This window comes from Felis catus, chromosome C2, assembly GCF_018350175.1.
Source record: "Felis catus isolate Fca126 chromosome C2, F.catus_Fca126_mat1.0, whole genome shotgun sequence".
Lineage (NCBI taxonomy): Eukaryota > Metazoa > Chordata > Mammalia > Carnivora > Felidae > Felis > Felis catus.
The window spans coordinates 118,706,932-118,732,114 of record NC_058376.1 but is presented as its reverse complement, the minus strand read 5'-3'; the positions used below and the strand labels follow the sequence as shown (position 1 = coordinate 118,732,114).

Here is a 25,183-nt window from a genome sequence, read left to right as displayed (position 1 = left end):
CTTTAAAAATATTTGAGTAAAGAAACAGAAATTTAAGGATGTGGTATACAAATATAAGGGTTATAACAGAATAAGAAATAAAATAAGTAATTATATTGTTAGCAAAGATTTAGAATTATAGCATGGAACTATAATAAGTGTAGACTTCTATGGAAGGATAGATCATGTTTAATATTGACAAATTACCAAACAGGTATATGCATGTAACGTTTGTACTTCTTAAGATAATTATCTGAGTTCCTAAAACCAGACTATTTCATAGTGTCTCTGGGTGGAAGACAGTAGACTTTTATTTTCATGTTCTATCCTTCAGAACTGACTAGATTTTATGATCCAGCACATGCCTTTCTCTTTTAGATAAAGCAAATTAAAAATAGTGAAATGAAATGATATCCATAAAGTATCATTGAAAAGATGAGTGCTACGCTCAAAAGATGATGAGCATGATTGCTTTTTACTATTGCTCATGCTTACTATCACCAGTGCTACTGGCCCAATACTCATATATTCTCACCGGATGTCATTACCTATTGGTCTGCGAGCATATAAAGCAACGGTTTTACTCCTTCAACAGCTTTTCCTGTAGGAGTCTGGCACAAGCACCCAGCTACTATCTCATCATAAGTAGTAATGATCTGTGTGAAGAAAGCAGTGACCTCTAGATGACAGATCTCATTGTATTTCTTCCGGCATTAAAAAATTCACAGTAAAGAAGATATGTCACTTCTGGTGAATCTAAAAACCAATGTTGGGCTATTATAATTTCTTTAAAATAAATGCATCAGGTATGATGCTTAGAAGGACCAGACAGAAGCCTGCATCATCAGCATTCAGGGAGAGATTTCCCTACCACTCATTCCATCCTTTAGGACATATTAGGTTTTGTTTTTTTTTTCCTCTGGGATATAGGCTAGGACTTGGTTAAGCCATCCAGCTTCTCCTTTTCCCAGGAGATAAAAGGAAGAGGGGATAAAGTGCAGCTGGACTGTTTCTACATCAAAGAGAGTATGGAGAGAATTCTTAAAGACTGTTCTGATTTTCTTTGCTTGGGAAAAAGGGAAATGAGACTCATGACAAAGCTGAAAAATTGGTCTGTAAAGCACACTCTTCAGAGTGAAAGATACTACTTATTTCTTCTGGTATTCCAGAGTTCCATACTCGACTTCATGAAACAGTTGAATCGACAGTAACAACACAAATGCCCCTGTTGATAGGAAATTGACATGGCACGGATGAAGCAATTAGGCATGCTGATGTATGTAGGAATCACAAGGAAGTGGAATCATGTGCATTGATAGCCACTGGTGGCAGTGACCTTAAGTGAGGTCCATTGTACAAATAGAGCCTTGATAACAGGATGAACCGCTGCTATGCACATTCTGTTTATTTAAGCAATGCTAGCTCCAGACACAATCTATTGATTTCTCCCCTGAAACTGAAGTAGCAGTGGGTAAGCCAGGTTTCAAGAAAATCATTTCCTATCCTTGTTCATCTTAAGCGAGCACTGTTGGACTGTTAAAGTGTATGGTGTCTTGGGTTCCAGGATGTTTTGTTTGTTTGTTTGTTTGTTTGTTTGGTAAGGGAGGGTTGGGACAGTAGAGTGTTGTTCTCTATTTTCTATAAACTAGGTCACTATTTTGCTCTTTCATTCCACTCCTGCAAGTCCTTTGTGTCAACAACCGGAGTATAATGAGTACTCAATTTGATCATGCCAAGAGTACTCACTAGGGAGTTTCAAGATGAGTGGCTATTCCTCCTGCTATCTGAGGTGCCCTTCGAAACTAAGGTGAGAAATCAGATTCTGGAAACAGCAAAGAGAGGATTACCATGTTTGATGATGGTTAACCTGGTGCTGATCTTATGGAATCAGTCAGAGGTATTCTAGAGGTAGTAAATAAAGGTGAAGAATTTTAAAATTCTAGGAATTCACATGGGGCTTATTTCAATTTGCTGTGTATTGGTACCATTAAGGAAGTTGAGACTATCCAGCAGCCGTCAACTACTATGCATAATCAGCACATGCTTGGACAATAACTATTATGTTTTGGTTACCTAGTAAGCCAGAAGCTTTTAGCAAATAATCTCTATATTTAATCACTTTCTAAGGTAAATATTATTTGTCTGATATACAAGATGAGGAAACTGAAGCTCAGCAAGTGTAAGTATGTGCTTAAGGTGACATAGCTCCTAAGTACCTAATCTAAGTTTCAAGTTAGGATATTGTATCCTAAAGCCCTTTCTTTTCTCGCTATACTGTGTGGATATCAGGTAATCATGTATTTTAGCAATGGTCTTTGCATATGATGCCTTTTCTTCCCTTTGAACTTGTAGTATCATCAACCAATCTGGCCTGTGGAAAGTTAAGGTGTGAGGTGTCTGGGAGTTACCAGATTTTGAGCTTTAAATACAAGCATTCCATGAATGGTGGCTCCAGAGGACATCTGACATCCCTGTTCTCCTCCTACTTGCTTTTCTCATATTCAAAAGCAAGTCAATGTGTGTGATAATGATACATCTAATTTATGGGGAACCTGAGTGGCTCAGTTGGTTAAACTCCAACTCTTGATTTTGGCCAGGACATGGTCTAACGGTCTTTGGGTTCCATCCCTGCATTGGGTTGTGTGCTGACAGTGGGGAGCTTGCTTGGGATTCTCTGTCTCTACCCCTCTCTCTGCCCTTCCCCTGCCTGCACTCTCTCTCTCTTTCAAAATAAATAACTAAACTTAAAAAAAAAACAATTTCTACATCTAGTGATAAGTTCTATTTATGTTAAAAGAGTTCAAATAATATTTTAAAGAATACCAATCTAAAATATATTGTATGTGTATTGTGTTCTTACAGTCAAGATTTTTTTTTTTTTTTTGCTGTTATGGCTGTCATTTAAAAGAATTAACACCTCATCTTGACAGACATTTTTATTAAATTTTTTTAATGTTTATTTATTTTTGAGAGAGAGAGACAGAGTGTGAGCCAGGGAGGGTCAGAGAGAGAGGGAAACACAGAATCCAAAGCAGGCTCCAGGCTCTGAGCTGTCAGCACAGAGCCTGAGGTGAGGCCCAAACTTGCAAACTGTGAGATCATGACCTGAGCTGAAGTCAGACACCCAACTGACTGAGCCACCCAGGCGTCTCATTGACAGATATATTTTAATAAAGCTCTTCTACATCTGACCTTTTTAGTAAGTTATTTATTAATTGATTTATAGACATAGCATTGAAAAGTTGAGGTACATTGCTTTCTCTCCCCCCTCCAACCCCCACCTATGGGGCTGTGCCACTCTCACTCAGAGCTCCCGGCTGCTGCCAAGCTAGTGCCACTGCAGTCTCTCTCCAGCCATAGTCATGATCATCTACCAGGACCTCATCAGCTGTGATGAGATGGTCTCTGACATCTACAAGATCCTGGAGATCATGGAAAGCCTGTGCCTGGAGGTGCAGAGGAAGATGGTCAGTAGGACAGAGGGTAACATTGATGACTCACTTGTTGGTGGAAATGCCTCCATTGAAGACCCCGGAGGTGAAGGCACTGAGAGCACAGTCATTGCTGGTGTTGATATTGTCATGAACCATCACTCGCGGGAAACTACATTCACAAAAGAAGCCTACAAGAAGTACATCAAAGATTACATGAAATAAACCAAAGGCAAAGGACTTAAAGAACAGATCAGAAAGAGTAAAACCTTTTATGCAGGCTGCAGAACAAATCAAGCACATCCTTGTTCATTTCCAAAACTACCATTCTCTATGAAAACCTTAGTCCAGATGGTGTGGCTGTTCTGCTGGACTATCATGAGGATGGTGTGACCCCATCTATGATTGTCTTTAAGGATGGTTTAGAAATGGAAAAAAATGTTAATGAATTTGGCTATTAGATTGGATGTATCACCTATTATCTGTCATAACTGACTTCTGTCCATCCACACAACACCAAGACTTGGACAAACGGGACTGATGTCATCTTGAGCTCTTCATTTATCTTGACTTTGATTTATCTTGGCTTGTTTTTAAGAAAAAATATCATGTCATATAGGTTGTCTGAAAATGAAATGCATTTAAACTCATTTGACAGAATGCCTCTTAGTTTAATACATATTTAAATCCATCTGTCCTGGAGAAGCTAGACCCTAATCGTAGACTACTGCTAGAAAGCATAAGACTACTTGCACATAACTGCTCAAGTGAAAACTACTTCTGGGAATGGAATATAAAAGAAGAATCAAAAGTCTTAATTCTGAGTTCAAGTAAAGGGGAAAGACCATGCTTATAGCTGTGCCTACATTGAAGTGGACTCCTTACCCATTTCATCACCTACAAATGGAAGTAATTAACTGTGAAAGAGATTATCAAAGGAGTCAAATGAGACTAATACAGGTGTAAGCAAAAGAAAAAAAGTTGAGATACATTGTGTAGTAAACCCCTATCTCATAAAGGAAGTTGAATAGGAAAACAGTCTATATGTAGCCCCCAGAATTGAAATATTAAGCCATCCATTGCTTGGACAGATATTAATTGACTCAAACATTTTCTAGCAAAAGGTATTCTATGTTCAAAAGTCAGACATTTTATTGAAATATTTATAAAATATAATTTTAGTAAAGGCTAATAAATTACACAGCACCAATTTAAACAAAATATGATTATGTTAGGATACGTAAATTTGACATTAAATATACTTATGCTTCCATTTTTTTGTATGTGGAGACAATTCTGTTAAAATAATGAAACACCAAAATCATTTATGGGAAAAGTCCCAGTTGCCGCATGAAAACAAGTTAGTTCTATATCCAAACAAACAAACATACAAACGGATAAAAGAATCATCCAAAATAAAAAGTTTAAATTTTAACAGTCTATAGTTTTATTTATTCATTCGTTCATTCATTCATTTATTATTTTTTGTTTTAGAGAGAGAGAGTGTGTGAGTGAGAAGAGAGGCAGAGGGAGGGAGAGAGAATCTTAGCAGACTCCATGCTCAGTGAGGAGCTCAACATGGGGCTCATTCCTATGACCTTGGGATCATGACCTGAGCCAAAATCAAGAGTTGGATGCCCAACTGACTGAGCTACTCAAGAGGTCCTGAAGTTTTTTTTTTAACATATTAAGAACCTGATGACAATGACTTGTATAATATTTATAATCATATTTTAGTTTTAAAAGATGTCCACCAAATTCTTAAAAAATGGCTGTACCATTTGCCAATGAGCAATATAAAAATGTCTTACTCTTCTTGTATCTATAGAAGTTCATATAGATAGTACCTTCTAACATGTAGTATTACAACTACAACTGTATAATTTCATGGTGATTTATTTCTAAAAGTGTGTTTTATCTAAATAGTCAGTATCAATTACGCTGAACTGGGATATAAAAGGCCTTCAGGTCATTCCATATTGGAAAGCTATAGGCAATGGTCAATAATAAAAATTGTTATTTGTGCAAATTATGTGAATTAAGTTGTCAAAGAGATATGTGAATTCTTACTAAAGAAATCACTGTTCTTAAATGACTTTAAGTGCAAGTGACTTCTATTTTTATGAGGTATTAGCTCAGAAAATCAAACCGCCATTTAATTTTGCTCTGGTGATCCTATTGTCTTCATTTCATGTCCTTCTTGGGATACATTTTTCTCTGTATTTTTGAAGATTTATTCATGAACTCCCATTAGCATTAATAGGGGTTGTATAACTCTATCCCCTACACAGCCAATGGTAAATGAAATCCCTTTGGCATAATTTTCAGGCATTTAAATGAGTCTCGGGTTTTATAAAATACAATTATGGTGCAATGTTACTAATGTAAATACCGAGAAGGTATGGGAGAGGGAATTAAAGGTGCCCTTTATAATGACACATGAGAGGCCACACTTTCTCAAATTGAAAGACACAATTGAGAGAACTTGTCACATTATCCATCTGATGATCACTAGTTTGGGGAATAGTCCTACCTAACATGGAATTAATAGATATTAAATCCAAAATCTGACTTAACCATCAGTTCACATAGCTTTTTTTTTTCAATACTAGAAACAATGGCAAAAAATTTTATTGCTGTTGATTCATTTTTTAATCTGCAGGTATCGTATTTACAGCTTACCTTGCTTCCAAAAGACTGTAATTAGTTACAGAGTTGTTTAATTTGAGTACCCCAATGTTAGGAGAGTTCTATAATTTCCAGTAAGAAGGTTACACATAATGATAAGCCATCTGGAAGTAGGGCACATGCAATTTGTAGTGCTAAAGTTGTCAAGCTTTGAAGATATCAAGAATGGGAACTTTTTTTCTGTACTTAAAACCTATGCTAGGATGGGGCGCCTGGGTGGCTTGGTCGGTTGAGCATCCAACTTCGGCTCAGGTCATGATCTCATGGTCCGTGAGTTCGAGCCCTGCGTTGGGCTGTGTGCTGACAGCTCAGAGCCTGGAGCCTGTTTCAGATTCTGTGTCTCCCTCTCTCTCTGCCCCTCCCCTGTTCATGCTTTGTCTCTTTCTGTATCAAAAATAAATAAACGTTAAAAAAAAACATATGCTAGGCACCTAATATAAGGTAAAATTTGGTTTCTGCCTTGTAAATAAGTGCACTGCACATTACGAATACAATACAGATATATCAGGAAATCATACCTTTCATAAATTTTGTCCTTATCTCCTATCACTCTTCCTTTAATGCCACTGTTGGTCATTTGTGTCTTTGTATCTCCAAGGAATATTAAAATATCTTCGGGAGCTTTTTATAAAAATGAACTGGAAGCAACCTACTGTTTGTTTACAAGTCAGAAAGGAGCAACATGCTAAGATCATAACACCTTAGTGAGACTCTTCTACCAGAAAATCCAGCCAAGAATCCATATTTGTTGGCATGGAACATGTTGCACACTGGGAGAAGTGAGACCACAGGGTTAAACAGGGAGGGTATTGGAAGGGGTAGAAGGAATGTCTCTGACCACTGCTTCCCACTGAATTTGAAGCTGGCTCTGCTCTCAGTAGTGGCTAGAGATGACACTTAGAACCCATCTCATTGATTCAGGTCAGTGATTGCTTCATAGTGCTGGGCTATGAGGGGCAGGTTTTTGATTTAGACAGACCTGGATTAGTGCCCTTTATCTTTACATAAATAAATGAAACCTTCCAAACCTCATTTTGTAAATCCATAATTGTTGATAGTTTTTACCACTGAAGAAGACAATGGATGAGGTGGCATCTGGTGTGATACTTGGCATATCATGATGTTCTCTTGCATCAAGGCAGAAGTTTTCTGGAACTGGCAGCTACCATTACCAGCGGTGAGATTTGGTTTTTTGTATTACAACTACAGATTTAAGAAAAAAGGTAGTCTTAAACTGGACACACACCATGTTTGAACTTAAACTAGTTTCATCTCATAAATAATTTTAAATCATTTTATGTATGTTTTGGTATTTAATGAAGAACGTCAGTTCTGGTGGCATTCTCTCCTTATGTGCTGCCCTACCCTTTCTATGGTGGGTATCACCGTGGTTCTTTACCCACAGCAGCTATCCGAGATCATGATATTTTGGAATGCATTTGAATTGCAGTCATCACTAGAAGTCCACTGTAACAGACTCAGAGTGTTATGAAAAGTGTGCATAAAATGCCGCACGATGATATCACATAATTTGTCTTTAGATCAGGTAAGCTTAATTATATTTTTGAGTGAAAAAGCCTGAATTCCTGTTACAGTTATGGTCTCATGTTTATTTTCTTCACTCTACTCTTCTGAAACCCATGGTGTTTGGAGAAAACTAACCTGTCAGCTTTTAAAGATGAATTAGATGAATTACGGATATCTGTTTCAACAAATTGATCTTGAATTCGTATTATTTTACAGAATGAATATGAGGTCTTTGTGCCCATCTAATCAGCACAAGTGATGTTTAAGTTGTTTTGGGGGGGGTCCATTGATTCTAAGGAACACTCTCTGGGTCACACAGGTAACATGGAAGAACCAAGATATGGCCAACGTTCTATTAGGTGTTTTTCTGGAAATATGTTAATCTCTGCTGAGTCCACTTGCAGGAAAGCACACACACCCATACACAAAAACAGATTTATTAACAAACACATGGGAAGCTTGGTCCCTCAGGATTTGGTTGTTAGGGATGGCACGATTTTACCCATAGCATGAATAGCAATTTTACCCACACCCTTCAAGGAAAACCCTCCCCCTCTCTAGAATACATGCTTAAACAAAATTGAACTTGCTTCTAACACCGTGAAGGTTTTCAGGTTGTGCAGTCCCTACTTCAGAGACAGACTGAAAGGATTTGAAGAGCATAAGTGCTTGAAAGAGAAAAGTCTAATTAATTTCCTTGTCAAATCCTTAATTTCAGTACTATGATTGTAAGAGATTCTCCCACTTCTTTTCTTTTAACTCTTTCTGTCCCAATTTGTGGTTATGAAAGTCCTCATGAATTACTATGGTATTTCAACAGCTGCATATGAGGGCTGGAGAAACATTCCAATATTAGATGATTCAAATGACCCTGATGTTTGTATATATGTAAATCTAAACCAGAGTTCAGTAAACTCTATTCCACTGTCTTTACCTGGAAGCAGTTTCTTTTGGTAAAACAGCCATTCTCATTCATTTATGTATCATCCACACTACTTTCACGTTACATGGCACTGTCTTTACCTGGAAGCAGTTTCTTTTGGTAAAACAGCCATTCTCATTCATTTATGTATCATCCACACTACTTTCACGTTACACGGACAGAGTTGAGTAGTTGTAACAGAACACTATCACACTGACCCTCAAATATTTACAGTCTGTTTTCATAAAAAGTTTGGCAGCCCCTAAATAAATGTACATAAAGGGTATTACTAATTTTTATATTGGCCACTAGATATACAGTTCATGTTAGAATCACAGTTTCCTCGTTAGAAAATAATTATATTTATTTTAGTCTCAATTACATGAAACTAAACTTCATATGAATAAGTTTGCTTAACTTTTTATGTTCCTCACTTATAATTTCTATGTTGTCTATGAAAATGAATAGAAAATTTTGAATATTTTAGAAGAAAATACTTTAAAAATTTTTCGAGTTTATTTATTTATTTTGAGAGAGAGTGAGGACAAGCAGGTGAGGGGCAGAGAGAGAAGGAGAGAGAATCCAATGCAGGCTCCATATCGTCAGTGCAGAGGCTGATGCGGGGCTGGAACCCACAAACCAGGAGATCATGACCTGAGTCAAAATCAGGAGACGGACCCTCAAATGATGGAGCCACCCAGGCGCCCATGGAAGAAAATATTTTAAGCATTAAGAATAATTTTGATTAAAAAAATTAAAATAAGTATACTAATTTTTGATTAGAATATACTCAGAGTTTTGCCCTTTGAATAATGCTATGCTTTATGTTTAATCCTTTAAATCACTGGGAATAAGTACAAGCGTAGTTACAGAAAAATAAAAAAGTATGCATGTGAAGCTCAGAAAAGAATGAAGGTGAAATGAAAAATATAAATTTTGACATTATGACGATATATTTTATCAAGATAGGGGTAGAGCGTACTTATTAAGTAGTTTGTTGGCTCAATTTAGAACTTTGTTTATTCAGGCCTATAATAAGTGGGCCTCCACCTGTGCTCTTGGCCCAGGGCATGCAAATGTCTGCAGTGAGCCTGATCAGGAATTAGCTGTTTTGGGGTGTCTGGATCTGGGTGTATCACCCTAAATTTCATCCGCTTGTCTAGTAAGCGTGAACCAACCCTAATCGTGGCAGGCTTGTCGATCAAAAGGCAGATCCTCTCAGCCTTTTATTGACAGTCACACTTGACATTTGGAAGTATCATCAAAGATAAAATTGGTCCTAATGCTTCATATTTTCCTTGTTTTTCCGTAATTGTGCACCTGCTATTTGGGTACAGACACTGTTATTTTTAGTAACTAGGATTTATACAGCCTTTCTGACTAAAGTGTTAACTTGGGATTGAAAAGCCATGTTTTCTAAGAGAATATACAATACTATAAAACATAGTCAAAGGAAAGTATCTGGTTTCCTAGGTATGCTCTAAAAAGCACATATGACGCTTTTCTCCAGTCAGTGAAATTAAGCTCCTGTTTGCCTCTTTATTTCAGCGTTAGGAGAAAATGACTGTGTTCAGTTTAAGCAAATACAGATGATGACATTAAAATACAGGCCATGGTTATTTGCAAAATAACCTCGTTTGGGGGAGGGGCACACCGGAAAGCCCATGAACGAGATAGGCAGTCATGCTTCAGAAGTGAAGCAGAGGTAAGAGAGGCCCTTGTGATTGCGGATATGGGGGAGTGTGCCTTCTGGAGAGGACGGTGTGAATCAAGAAAAGCTACTAGCTTTGAAATTGCAGAAGCTCCCCTTCAAAACTGACCTTGCAGGCGAACTTTCTCAGTATAACACAGAGCAGGGCAGTAAAGTTTATTAACCTAACAATTACTGTTTCTTCCCGGCAACACTGGTTACAACTAATTTGAAATAAACCTAAAAGTATGTGCTTCCAACAGGGGCATTTTAGAACCACATGGGCACACATTCTCTGACATACTTTGAACAACTCCGTTAAAACTATAAGCTTTTCAGGGTGCCTGGGTGCCTCGGGTGGTTAGGTGTCTGACTTCAGCTCAGGTCATGATTTCACTGTTCCTGAGTTTGAGCTCCACCTTAGGCTCTGTGCTGACAGTTCAGAGCCTGGAGCCTGTTCTGGATTCTGTGTCTCCCACTCCCTCTGCCCCTCCCCTGCTCATGCTCTGTCTCTCTCAAAAATAAAAACTAAAAACTTTAAAGAAAATTTAAAAAAAAACCTATAAGCTTTTCTTAAAGCCTCTGTAATCCTCTCCATTGGACGATTTATCTGCTTCTACCTCTAGTTGGGTTCTGCAGCTTTGTACTGATTTAACTCACTTAATCAAAACATACAGCACTTTCACTTTAGAGATATATTATCCTCCTTGTCTAAGTGAGGGCTTCCTGGCTGTCCCAGGTTCCCACAAAGGCTATTCATCTCCTCAGCACAAGGTACACTGTGAATTTAACTCATCAACTAAAACCGAGGTAATTTCCCTGCTTGTTTCTATTTATTTTGGTCCAAACACGAAAAGGACCAAAGAAGTTCCCTCTGAGTATTTCTGCTTTCTGCTTGACATCTCTGAAGCTCAAGAATATGTAAAATGAACTTGGGAATCCCTTTTCACTTCACTCCTGATCTCTATATTCAATTTGTCTATTTACTAGTCTCTGCGTTCAGTTTAATTCAATCAACTTTTGTCATTTAATGTGAGCTCCGCGTTGCCCTCTTCTTTTCATTTCTGCTGCCTTCAACCTGTTTAGCCACAGTTAGCATTGTCTTCATCTTACAGGACTGCAATTGCCTCCTGACTAGTTGCTGGCTTCTGGTTTTGCTCCCAGTCAGCCTTTTTTTCTGGTGGTAGCAAATCAGTTTTTGTTTTTTTAATGTTTATTCATTTTTGAGAGAGAAAGGAACAGTGTGAGTGGGGGAGGGGCAGAGAAAGAGAGAGAGAGAGAGAGAGAGAGAGAGAGAGAGAGAGTCTGAAGCAGCCTCCAGGCTCTGAGCTGTGAGCACAGAGCCTGATGTGGGGCTTGAACCCACGAACTGCAAGATCATGACCTGAGCCGAAGTCAGATACTGAATCAACTGAGCCACTCAGGCTCCCCACCAGATTAGTCTTTTAAGAAATTATCTCCTTGAACTTCAGTGTCTTTCCTTTACCTTCAAATGAGATCTTTTAACACTGAGGTAGACTCTAATGTCTATAGGGCCTCAATGCCTCACATCAAAAATCTTCTCCAACTTTATCTCAGACATTCTTCCCTTTTGAAATTATGTTCCTCCTGCACCAGCTTTCCTCACGGGGTTGATTACTGACTCAAGCAGCATGAACATAGAGTAGCCTAACTCTCTCAGTCTAACCTGTCTTCTCCCTTGCCCCATTTTCTATCTCTCACCCCGTTCTTTTTCTGTATAGCACTTATTATAATTTTCACTGATGCATTTTTTTCTTTGTTAATTTGCTTATGGCCTTTCTTCTCTAGTTTAAATTCCAAGAAGACAGAGACCTTATATTTTTTGTTTGATACTAAAGTTTTTGCTAGAGCTTAGTCTGTACAGTGTCTGACAGATTGTAGGCCCATGATAAATAGTGGATGCATAATTGATAGACTGATTGAATGAATTAACCCATAAATACTTTGTGGGAAAACAGATAAGAAAACCTTTAATACTGTCTTGAAGGAAGATTTTTCTCCCCAGGGATAGTGCTTAAAATACAGTTAATACTCATCAGATAAACAAGGATTAGAGAGTATTAACATTCCTAGGTCTGTGACGTACAAAATGTTTAGTTTTTTTTTAACGTTTATTTATTATTGAGAGACAGAGAGACACAGAGCATGAGCAGGAGAGGGTTAGACAGGGGAGGAGACACAGAATCCGAAGCAGGCTCCAGGCTCCGAGCTGTCAGCACAGGTCCCGATGCGGGGCTCGAACTCACAAACTGGGAAATCATGACCTGAGCCGAAGTCGGACGCTTAACCGACTGAGCCACTCAGGTGCCCCTGTGACGTCCAACATATTTAAAGAAGAATGGAAATGTATGTGCATTAGAAATTGAGAGGAACAAAATAATAGTCACAATTATATCTGGAGAGATTTGTTGGAATTGAGTTTGATGGTGCTAAAGTATCTGAATTTTAGGTTATAGGGCAATAAGAGACTTTAAGCTGCAGGCTGATATGGTCATATCTTTGTTTTATTAAAATGACTTCAATGCATGTGTTTGTGTGTGCATGTGTGTGTGTGTGTGTGTGTGTGTGTGTGTGTGTGTGAATGTGTGTGTGAGAGGGGTGGGGGATTAGTTTGAACAGGCAAATGAACTAAAGTTGAGGGGAGTAATTAGCAGGACACTGAAATAGTTTAGAAAGAGACCATGAGAGGGTCTGTCAAAGAATAGCATTAAGTGGAATTACCATCATGATAATGTAGGAAGAAAGAATGAATCAAGGATGAACACAGATTTCTAAGTTGAATATATCTGAAGCAGTTGAATGTTTATAAACACATGTGAACTAAAGCATATATGTATGTGTGAATGTACACATACACACAATCTTTTACAATTTATTACAGTATTATGTACTGATGAACCCATTGTAAGTTGAAAATATTATGTCAAAAATGCATTTACTACATCTCACCTACTGAACATCATAACTTATTCTAGCCTAATTTAATGTGTTTTTTTTTGGAGGGGGGGTTGTTTTATTATTGAGAGGCAGAAAGAGACAGAGCATGAGCATGGGAGAGGCAGAGAGAGGGGGAGACACAGAATCTTAAGCAGGCTCCAGGCTCTGAGCTGTCAGCATAGAACCCCATAGGGGGCTCAAACTCACAAATCGCGAGATCATGACCTGAGCTGAAGTCGGACGCTTACCCGACTGAGCCACCCAGGTGCCCCTAGTCTAGCCTACTTTAAACATGCTCAGAATACTTAACCTACAGTTGGGCAAAATCATCTAACACTAAGTCTATCTTATACTAAAGTGTTGAATATCTCATGTAATTTATCGAACCCTGTACTGTGAAACACAGAACGGTTTTAAGTGTATTGATTGTTCACCCTCGTGATCACCCACCTGACTGGGAGCTGTGGCTTGCTGCCACTGCCCAGAATCACGTGGCAATATCATACCACATGTCACTAGCGTGGGAAAAGGTCAAAATTTAAAATTCCAAGTAGGATTTCTACTAAATGCATATGACTTTGAAACCATTAGGAAGTCGAAAATCATAAGTTGAACCATCTTAAGTTGGGACCATCTGTATATATGCATATTTATCTGATACATTGATATGTGTGATATTAAGCAATATAATTTTATGCATACTTAAAATACTGTCTCCAGCTGATAGTTCGGTAGCTGAGTTTCATCATCCAATTTCCCTCCTGTTATGTCCACGCACCAAAAAGAATGGAGAGCCCAGCTCTTTGTGCCTGCTGTGGACACCACTGGGATGAGAACACAGATCTTTCAAAGAATTGCTGACAAATAGTGGTAACACAATTGTTGCATCTTGGAAGAAGAAATGAATGAATGATAGTACTAAATACACTTTCATCTCGACCATGCAAAAGACCTATGATACACCTGATTAAGTCGGCTAGTTGACAGTAAGGATAAATCCACTAAGCAAGGGATCAAGTCATTTCAAATTTACAGTGAATCAGCCACAGCCAAATTTTTTGTGTCCAGTCAAACACCCTAATATTAAACAAAACATATGTTTATCTTCCCAAGGAGGATAAGAAGACTAGGAGAAAATATAACAAATCTGATGCTACTCAGCAGAAAAAGTTCATTGATCACTGTTTGCAAATAGTTTAGATTTTGAACTCATTAATTACTCCATCGTGAATATTGAATGGCTCATGAGCAATGCTAAGAAAGAATTATGCCCCTTTCATAAAAGCAATTTCAGTTCACTCTTTGAGGACTTATCTTCATGGATTATAAACAGTGAGGGAATTACAAAGGTCTTATTATTCCACTCCATGCCTTCGAAGCTGTTGCTACTTAGACTTATTTTATAGCCTTGAATTGCTAAGAACTGATTAAAATTCATTAATGAGGCACCTTACTTTACAGACAGTGACTGAAAGAAAAAAGAAAAAGTCTTTAAGGGTTTCCAGATAGTGAGCTTAAATTAGCCTTAATCTTTGACAAGCAATGATTTATATATTTTCTTAAATATATTTGCAGCCCTAGAAAGGTTCATGTTGGTTTGTTATGTTCTGAGAAAATAGGCTTTTCATCAATTTGATTCAACCAGCAGAATGCACATAAATTGGAGAAAGTAGAGCCTTGGGGTAATGATGCATTACACTTAGGCTACTGCAAAACTATCCTGAGCATTCAGATTTATTACATAGGAGGGGTTACTATATCTTGTTATGGTATTATCCCAGACAACCAAACCTCCTAATAAATTTTTGAAGTGTTTGAAATCCAGAAAACAGTCCATACAATCTAGAATTTTATATCGTATTACTTGAAGAGACTCACTCTAGAAAGGAAGCAATTTGTCATTAAAATATGCCTACCTACCAGATTACACAGATATAAATTAGTTTTGAAAACCTTGCCAGCTCTTAAGCACGTATAATAAACTAAAAATAGAAGGAAGTTAGGCTTGAAAGCTGACATGTCTACGAGCAACAAAATTCTGCAATGGTTTTGCAATATGTTAAGCAGCTGAAACGAAAATGGCACATTTGCACCATGCGTTTTGAAAACTTAGAGCATCTCTTTAGTGTTGCTTGAGCTGATGGCAGAATGGCCACAACAATGCACGTGCTCTTTAGTCCATAATGGCATTGACCTGGGAGAAAAAAATGTTCATCATTGGGACTGAGGTGTCCTCACATTCCCAGATGCATACAGTTGGGATACCACAGACTTCATTCTTAGACTATGAAGCTATTTTAAATTTTATTTTTGGTGGGATGGGTGGCACAAAACCTTAGTTTTTGAAAAGGTAGAAGTCAATCCTTAAGAAAACGTATAAGTGATATTCCCTTTGGGGTATAGTTCATGAAATCAGAGACAATAATTTATGTGAAAAACATGTAAGAAATGCAAATCTAATCTAGGTTTTACTTGCAAATTGTAAATGCTATTTACAAGATCTCTTTGAAATGGTATTTTGTATATCTCATGTATTATTATCCAGCCCCACATTCTATTTAAAAATGACATTATGGCACAGTTGTTGAAGGGTGTAAAGTGTACTTTCCATCTTATAGTCCTCAAAGATTTGAGATTTATCCAATCAATTCATATGTGAAACTTTTTTGTCAATTCTACAACGAATGATACAGAAATGTAAGAAAGTACCACATTTTTCACCCCGGCTTTCTTTACATAGGCATTCTAAAAATGAGTGAGTTCAATATCACTCAACAGAGTTAGTTTTCTATGATAGGTGTATGGCCTCCCCCACAATAATACTGCTAGTCTTCGGTTCTTACCACGCCATCCTAGAAGGAGAAGTGAACGACCAACAATTCTTGACTGGATGGAGCTATTCTACTAATGTGCTTTAAGCATTGAGGACTTACTCAGGTGAACTATCCAAAGTCTCGACTCGGTGGAATAGAATGGGGAAACCAAGAGGGCTTAGGAGCTCACTGGCCACGCCCCTTAGCCACATTCTACAACCTAAGTTCTATTAGGATAGAATAAGTTCTATAGGATAATGGTGGTATGTTATAGTCTACATTTCTGTTCCCTGTGTTTTTTAATGTAGTGCAGAATGGCAGAAGAAAAATATATTTTACTTGAGCAGTAAGACCTATCATAATAAGCAACATCTGCATAATAAAATTACGTCAAAATGCTTCTCTCTTCTGTGATTCATTGATTTTTCTTCTAAGTAGTGTATCAGCACCGTGGGGTTTTTCCTCGAGTTGTGTGTGTGTGTTGTGCACACATAAAACTTGCTGCAGTTGTTTCTTCCATTTCCTCTAGTTCTAAATCATAACAAAATGGAGAAATTATAAATATACCATCAATACAGGTAATGACTTGTGGTCTTGTTTCTAGCTGGTGCTTGTTTCCTGACTCTGTTTATTTATTCCATTTTGTAAAAAAAAAGAAAAAAAGAAAAAAAAAGCCAGGAAGGATGAAAGGACAAACTGCATTTGAATGACTTTTATAGTTCATTCTTCTTTGAAAATATGATTGAATACTTTGGCTTATCTTTGAAATATGTTCTTTAAAACTTTTTTTTAATTTTTTAAATTTTATTTATTTTGAAAGAGAGAGAGAGAGAGAGAGCAGGGGAGGGACAGAAAGAGAGGAAGAGAGAGCGAATCCTAAGCAGGCTCCTCACTGTCAGCACAGAACCTGTCATGGGGTTTGATCTCACAAGCCATGAGATCATGGCCTGAGCCAAAATCAAGAGTCAGACGCTTAACCAACAGCCACCCAGGTGCCCCGATTCTTAACAACTCTTAAGCCCACCCAAAACTGTAAACTTCATCATAACCATGGGCATTGCCACCATGAGTTCTTACGAATAAAAACTTGCTTTATCCATTAGTTTGTCTCCCTTCACCAGGGGTCAAACTCTTTTGATTCTATTTTAGAGTTTGCTATAGTCAATAAAATAGTTTCTTCACAAATGAATACAAAGAGAAGACATAATAAATTGTGCATGTTTGGCTCATTTTTTTTGCCTTGACATTTAGTATTGGCAAACAATGAATTTGTAGTTAACTCACTTTCTCTTAATTTCCCTTGCATTGCCTTTGTTTAAGGTACATTTTTAACATCTTCTATTAGCATAACATTTGGTACTTCTTGACTTGAAAACATTTTTTTTCATCTGATAATCAGAGAGTGGAATATTTTTTCGTTTTATATAGATGCACACTGAGATAGGAAGAAATTAAAGGACTCACTCAAGGGACCATGACGACACCAGGAAAAATGTTAAGAAATCTCTCTGAGCCTATTTCATGGAATGAGACTTGCCTTAGAGCATCCCAGAACTATGGGCTAAATTAGCCTTAAGCATAAAAATGTAAGCACTTTGTTGAATGTTTTAAGTGTTGGTTTGATTTTGAGCAAGGTGAATTGATTAGTCGGGGTAAAGTGGAAAGTGAAACAGCTGAGTACATCTGGTGTCAACTGATAAGAACCCAAACACACACGCACTTTCCCTCCTGGAAAGGGAGGAGCTGCCCTCTACTTGACAGCTCAGTAACATGTTCCTGCCTCACCCACCTAATGTCACTGCAGGGAGCCCCTGATGGAAACAGTCTCTGTCCAGTGACAGAAGAAAAAAGGTGGATTTGGGATTTAAGGAGAGCTTTAGGATGCTGAAATAAGCTGTGTGTGTGTGTGCGTGTGTGTGTGTGTGTGTGTGTGTGTGTGTGTGTATATATATATATATATATACACACACACACATATATTTTTTTCCCATTAGTGTTCATTGTCTACTGTCTGTGAAATTGTGGGACAGACACCCTGCCTTGAGAAAATCTCTTTGCAGCATCTGGGAAAAAAAGCATCAAATAAAATAAACTTCTATGTTCAACATAAAAGCTTACGTACGTGTGTAATTGTTTTTTCTCCAGGCATGTTCATAAATGAACATATATATTTAAGGAAAGAGACAGGTTTGAGCAGCAAGCATTATTCCTGATCTAATGCTTCTGGCTTCATTTTCAAAAGGTAAAAAAAAAAACAAAACCAAACAAAAGTTAAAGATGACTAAAACACTTTTTTAGGTGAAGGCATAGTCTAGCAGTATGAAGAATGATAATCTAGACCATACCTTTGGAACTCTAATGTGCAGAGGGCTAAGTTAGGGATCTAGCTAAAATGCAGACTCTGAATCAGTACATCTGAGATGGGTCTTGTAAGTCTGTATTTCTAATAAGCTCCCACGTAATGATAATTCTTCTGGTCTTCAGACTACATTTCAGCATCAAGGGTCTAAAGTATTAACTAATAGAATGGGGAAAAATCCTGGATTCATTGACTCCTCATAGTTTACATGCAAATAAATTTTGCTTTCCCATTTTGAATTTTCTTTCTTGTTTTCTTCTGGAAATCTTAAAAAAATTAATATCCCTGAGGCCAAACGTACCAGGTTTTTCTTTCTCATACTTGAACACAGTATAAACATTTTAAAAAATTATCTATAAGCAGCGTTTAAGTTAGCATACTTATCTAGTAACTGGTTTATAAATACTAACATTGTACTAACGATCTATTACTTGGGCTGGGGACTAACATTTTGTGTTTTATAAGTGCAATTGCATCGAAGATTTTCTTAGTTCCATAATTAGCCATTAAATCTCAGGGCCTCCAGCAGGGAAAAGGGGATATATATTTATGTTTAGTGGGAAGAATATGTTACAGTGTTTAGCCACCCACGTATATATGTCTCAGTCACTGTATAAATGACAGGGGCAACCTGTCTCATGGCCAGCAAAGATGTGGATAAGAAGAAAGTTTTTCCCCCTCATAAGACTAGAGCAGATTTCCCACACATTTTCGATGTTTTATATTCTATTGAAAACCACTTGTATGACGACTCTGGTAAGAAGCATTTCCCTTCTGCTCTGCAGTCCTGTTCATTGAAGTTTTTGCTACTCACAACACCTCATGCATGACTTGGCAAATGTATTTTAAGATGGAAAGAAAACTCTCTCATCTCAAGTTGCTACAGTCAGGGTTGCAAGTGTGCTGGCAGTTGCACAAGATGAAATGAGAGCATGTCTCTACCAGATTATACATGGTATGCAGCAGGAACCCAAAAGAAAGGGACAGATGAATGACCATCTTTCGGAAGATGCGGTGTTAAAACTGGTGCTTGAAGACTGAGCTTAAAGGCACAAGTTGTCAGGCAGGCCGACTGAGGGGGGGACAGGTGAGAGGGAGAAGGAATGAGAACATCCCAAGGAGAGGAGGTGGCTTATTCAAAAGGCAGGACTACTGTTTTAGGGAATGTGACTCGTTTACGGATCTGCGTTCGGGAATGATGGAAGGTGATGTGTGAGGGGAGAGGGGGAATGAAAGGGCGGACCTACGCAGGCCGACTCCATCTTGTTCTGTGTCCTCCACCTTGAGTAACTTCCCGATCAAAACACGCCCGGGGACCTGCGTAACAGGACTCCGACCCTTCCCCAGCCAATCGGCTGAGGCCACAGCCATTACCTCATCAACTGCCCCTAGACCCCAATAAAACCTTTGTGCTTTTGAAACTCCCTCTCTGTCACCGGCATCTCACCGCTGCATCGGTGCAGGTAGGAGATTGAGCTCGAGCTAGCTCGAATAAAGGCTCTTTTGCTTTTGCATCGGACTCAGCTCCCTGGTGGTCTTTGGGGATCATGAATTCTGGGCACAACAGGAAAAGGCGGGCTTAGGTATGTAGGCAGTATCCCAATATGAAAAATCTACCATCTTAAAAAAATGTTTAGATGCTATCTTTCAAAAAAAATTTTTGAGAGAGAAACAGAGAATGAAATGGGGAGGGGGGGCGGAGCAGAGAGAGGAGAGAGAGAATCCTAAGCAGGCCCCACACTTGAGCATGGAGCCCGATATGGGGCTTGATCTCACAAAGTGTGAGAGGGTGAGATCATGACCTGAGCTGAAACTAAGAGTCAGATGTTTAATCAGCTGAGCCACCCAGGGACCCCTAGATCTTATCTTGAAACTGAAAGGAGACCTTCAGAATTTTAACCTCTGTATATCACAGCCTTCTGTTCAAATGAATTGCAAATACTTTGTCTTCTCTGCTAAACTAAATATGTGAATGACCTTTTTCCAACATGCCTGATTTTTTTCACACTGATTGGTTTGACATTACAGATCAAACTATTCCCAGTTTCCACCCGTCTTTCCTCCTGCCTTCTACCTTTTAGATGTGCCTATTCTCATATAAACAAAGAACCTGCAGTCTTCTTGCACTTCCGGCCTATATCTCTGTGTTCTCTTGGTTTCCTTGCTTTGAAAGAACCACGTTTCTGTCATTGTTACCTTCAGTGCCTCTTCCTACTCACTACGTGTCTCAGTGTCGCACACTGGTTGCTCTGTCCTTTATTCACTTGTCATAATTACATACACATCAGACAATCAGAACTGTTCTAAACATTTGCATCACTCAGGTTGAAGTTCTGAAATACATACATGTGTATGTGTTACTGTGATTTACATATCAGGGCTATGGATTTGACCCTTTATTCAATGCCAAGGGCAAGGGGAGAAAGGTGAGACTTTGCAGATATTTAACAATTATTGGCTGGCAATATACCCTGAGTAAGTTTCTTTGAGCACTTGGAAACACAGAATGAATCTCCCCTGGCAATCTTGGTATACTAGCTCTTTAAAATGCATGCATTTGAAAGCTGCTCTAAGTTCAGATTAATTACAGAAAGAGCAGGCATTACCAGTTTCTATTGTCTGAGTATCAGGATGTCTTTCTTTTCCTGAAATTGCAGATTTGGAAGAGACGGTACTTATGTAACAGAATTACTGAAACAATATTTTCTTTAGTAATTAAAATAGTGTTTGTTCTCTTTGCGAACAATTTGCTCTGGGAGCATCTTTTTTGATGATATACATTATGGTTTAGTAAACAGACTTCAGACTTCATTAAATGTAGCGCTTGGTAGGAATCTCAAATTTTAACCTGAAGTGTTTGCAGAATGAGGCATGATGTGGCTGTTTCTTCAAATGGACTCAAATTCTTAATTAGAAATTTATGATGAAAACTTTCAATTTTATAGTGTAAGTAAGCAAAATGCCTCTAAGAATGATTAGGCAATGTTGCCTTTATTTTCTGAGAGAGAGACAGAGACAGAGACAGAGAGACAGAGAGATTTAAGCATGCTCCATGCTCGGTGCAGAGCCCGAAGCAGATCTCAATCCCTGGGATCATGACCTGAGCGGAAGTTTAGAATCTGACGCTTAACCCACTGAGCCACCCAGGCGCCCCAACGATGTTGCCTTTTATAAGTACTGTATGCCTGTTACATCCTCTTTTCTTTAGTAGCATATAGTTCTTGAATGAGGAAACATCTTTCTAAGGGCCTTTCCAGCTTAGCTCTTCATGGTCATAGTTCTAACAGTAGAGAAAAGATTCAGGGACACATTTGACAAAGTAAGCATCTAGACAGGAACATAAAGAGCAAATGGCTGGCTTCCTGACCTCTATGTGATGTATGAAATCAACAAAAGAAAAAAACTGTGTTATAATTATGAACATATTTTTAAACGAGAGAGAGCATGAGAAAGGGCTGAATTCTGAAGGCTGTTTATTCTGTAAATACGCTCATGTACACACAACACCTTCTTGATATATGATCAATGACAACAATCACTAAAAGGGCTCATAGGGAACATGGGAAATTTCTGATCTATGTTCTCATGTGGAAAGTGCTAACAGCCAAAATTTGCTGCAGCGTCCTGTAGTTCTGATTCCGTTCTGGCAGCCTGCAGGGAATTTTGAGACTTGGATCATTTCTGTTCCCAATTCTCACCACAATTCAAAAATATAATTAAATTAGTGACAAAGAACAGTTGTTCTCAATGTCCCCAAATCCCAAAATGGACTGGATTAAAATATGACATGGAATTTCTCTGGCTTCCCTTGTTCTCTTACCTATTCCAGAATCAGTTAATTATATGTTCCTTACCAATAATACCCTGTTGCACTCCCCCTGATCCTACTTGAATTTCCCTGGTGATTGTGACCTGTTTCCAAAATGTAGGCAACTATCACCAAATTATTTTTTGGTTCTTTTTCATGTGTAAAGTATATGGAGGAGACACAAAGACTATAAAAACTTGATCCGTGCTGTCATTATGTCAAATTGCAGCGGATTCCTCAGGTTACGCGATAGCCACATTTTCATGGCTCTTTCATCCTTTATTATTTTCCCCAAAACAATTCTATATTTTCTACTTTTATCAAGTAGTCCCTCTATTTCCACTAGGTTTCAGCAAATAGTCTTATTTTCTACACTGTTTACTATTATTATTAACTGCCAGCTATGATGTTAACTAATCTGAATGTATCCTACAGTAAACACTATTATTAATTCAATTTTACAAATGAGGTGACTGCCAATAAAAAGTGTATGATGTTTGGACAATATTATTTTCTTAATATCATTTTTATTATCATGTGTGATTCCCTATTTCCAAATGAGAACAGTGAGATTTACTGCCCTGGGGAAGGAAGAAGGTGGGAACTACCAAGAACAAACCAGCTAGCTGTTGGTCAGCTTTGAGTCTCAGATCTTATGTTTTTGATTGCTTTAACTAGAAAATAGTGATTAAAAGCCCATGTAGTCAAGAGAGACATAAGTTTTAAAAATTTCTTTCTTATCTGCTAATATGTCTAGAGGTAGGTCAATGGACTTTATTTTAGCTATTTCTTAGTATCATGTCTTAGAACTGTGAGAACAGGAAGAAAAGCCCTCAATCTCCATGAAGATGACCTATGGGAATAAATATGTGTTGACCTGCATTTTCTGATTACTTCTGGATCCAAAGAAGAGAGTCCTGTTAGAAGAATTCTCAATTTCTCGGGGAGAAGAGGTCTTTTATTTCACTTTCTATTTGGAGCTTTTAACAAGAGTATCCTTTTCATGTGGTTGTACTAAAGCAGGCTTAGATTGTTTGGGGAGAAGATAGGGTTTATGTAGCTCTCCTAACCCTTTTTTTTTTTTTTTTGGCACTCTATAGTTGGAAAACAAACTATTTATTCCTGGTGTGTGTGTGTGTGTGTGTGTGTGTGTGTGTGTGTGTGTGTGTGTAAACTGGGCAGGTAATGTGGTAGTTAGCCTTGTCTGCTGGCTATTGAGAATGTCAGAAGCAGATGTTATAGGGGATTAAATGCCCTTAGAGAGGAGGGCTGAAGGATGGGCTTCATAGACAAGGTGCTAAAGAGAAATCAGGGCAAGTAGGACTATCAGTAGAATCAGTCAACAAAAGGATACGGATGATTTAAGAGGAACATAGTCTAAATTAAGAACATAGATCATCATATCTCTTTCACACCTCTAAGAACATCTATAACACCTCTGCAAAGACTAGCAATGGTCCCAAGAATGTAGAATAGATCTCAGTAGCTTTCACCCTTAAATTTCATTTGCTTATACCCCCTGCATATTCACCACCCTGCCATATATCCAGATAACATCTTAAAAAGGAAAGGTAGAAATGGGAATACTTCTAAAAAGAGGTACATTTAACTGAGTCATGTAGACAGATACTAACTTCCTAAAGAGATCATCCAAATTGCTGAGCTTGGCTGAGATAAACAGATCAGAATTCAACCAGTGTCTCTCAACTCCAAAACATCCCTGGCCCTTGCCAGAGGGTTGAGAGCTAACAAGAGAGATAATTTTAGTTATGGGGAATTAAAAAGACAGATTCCTTTGCCTATCTAAGTGTGGTGTGAATAAATCGTCTTCAACAATTAAAGCTACATACGATGAGCTCCGAGAGCAAGGACCATGCCTTTTTGTTCACTGTGTGCGGCATCAGTGTCTGCTTAGTCACTCATCACATTTTTGGAATGTCAAGGTAATTTAAAGAACTTGTTCTTTTTCCTTTAAGGCAGAACTGTAATTATAATTTTAGATGCTAAAACTTCCAAGACACCTCGTTGGCTCAGTTGGTCAGGTGCCCAACTCTTAATTTTGGCTCAGGTCATGATCTCATTGTTTGTGAAATCAAACCTGCCTGGGGCTCTGCGCTGTTGTGTGGTGCCTGCTTGGGACTCTCTCTTTCTCTCTGCCCCTCCTCCACTCACATGCAGGCTCTCTCTCTAAAATAACTAAAATAAAATAAAATAAAATAAAATAAAATAAAATAAAATAAAATAAAATAAAATAAAATAAAATAAAATAAAATAAAATAACTAAAACTTCCACCACTGATCATGAACCCATTTCCTTTCACTTTTTTGGAGTCCACATATTTCAAACATTCTACTTTGTCCCAGCTGACTCAATCTCGGTTTCATTAGTGATTCTTCCTCTATATCTATAAACATGCAAACTTTGGCTCTTCTTAAAAGAAGGAGTAAATTGAATGTACTTGAATATTTTGTATTCTCTATTCTGGGTATTCATTCAACTTCTGTCGCTTTTCAGACATTTTAATTGAGATTTACAGTACCTGCCGTCATTTCTCTACCTCTTTTTCTCTCTCCTTTTCTTCTGTGTTCTCCGTAGCTTCAGAAATCATACCTAGGAGCTAAGGACTAGTCTTAGTGACTACGGACACTGTTGATTTCCTGTTAATAGATGAAAGAGAATATTATTTTTTCTCCTTCCTCCTTGACATCTCCAGAAATCTGATCACACCTTCCTTATTGATGCTTTCTTCTCTCACAGATTTAGTGAAATACAATTATTCTAATTCTCTTCCCACCTCTTGGTTAATTCTGTTCTGTTTTTGTCCAGACATAGGGCTGAACCTCATGAACCGTGAGATCATGACCTGAGCCTAAACCAGGAGTCTGACACTCAGTGACTGAGCCACCCACGCTCCCCTGCCTTGTTTGCTTTCTTCTCCTTGATCACAACACATTTCCTTTTCCAAGGCTGGTTTAGTAACTGCTTTTCAACTATGCTGTATATACAT

General features: G+C 38.1%; 1 pseudogene; it reads left to right on the top strand.

The window, feature by feature from the left end:
- Positions 1-3,194: 3,194 nt before the first annotated feature.
- Positions 3,195-3,987, top strand: LOC101095851 (annotated as a pseudogene).
- Positions 3,988-25,183: the final 21,196 nt, after the last annotated feature.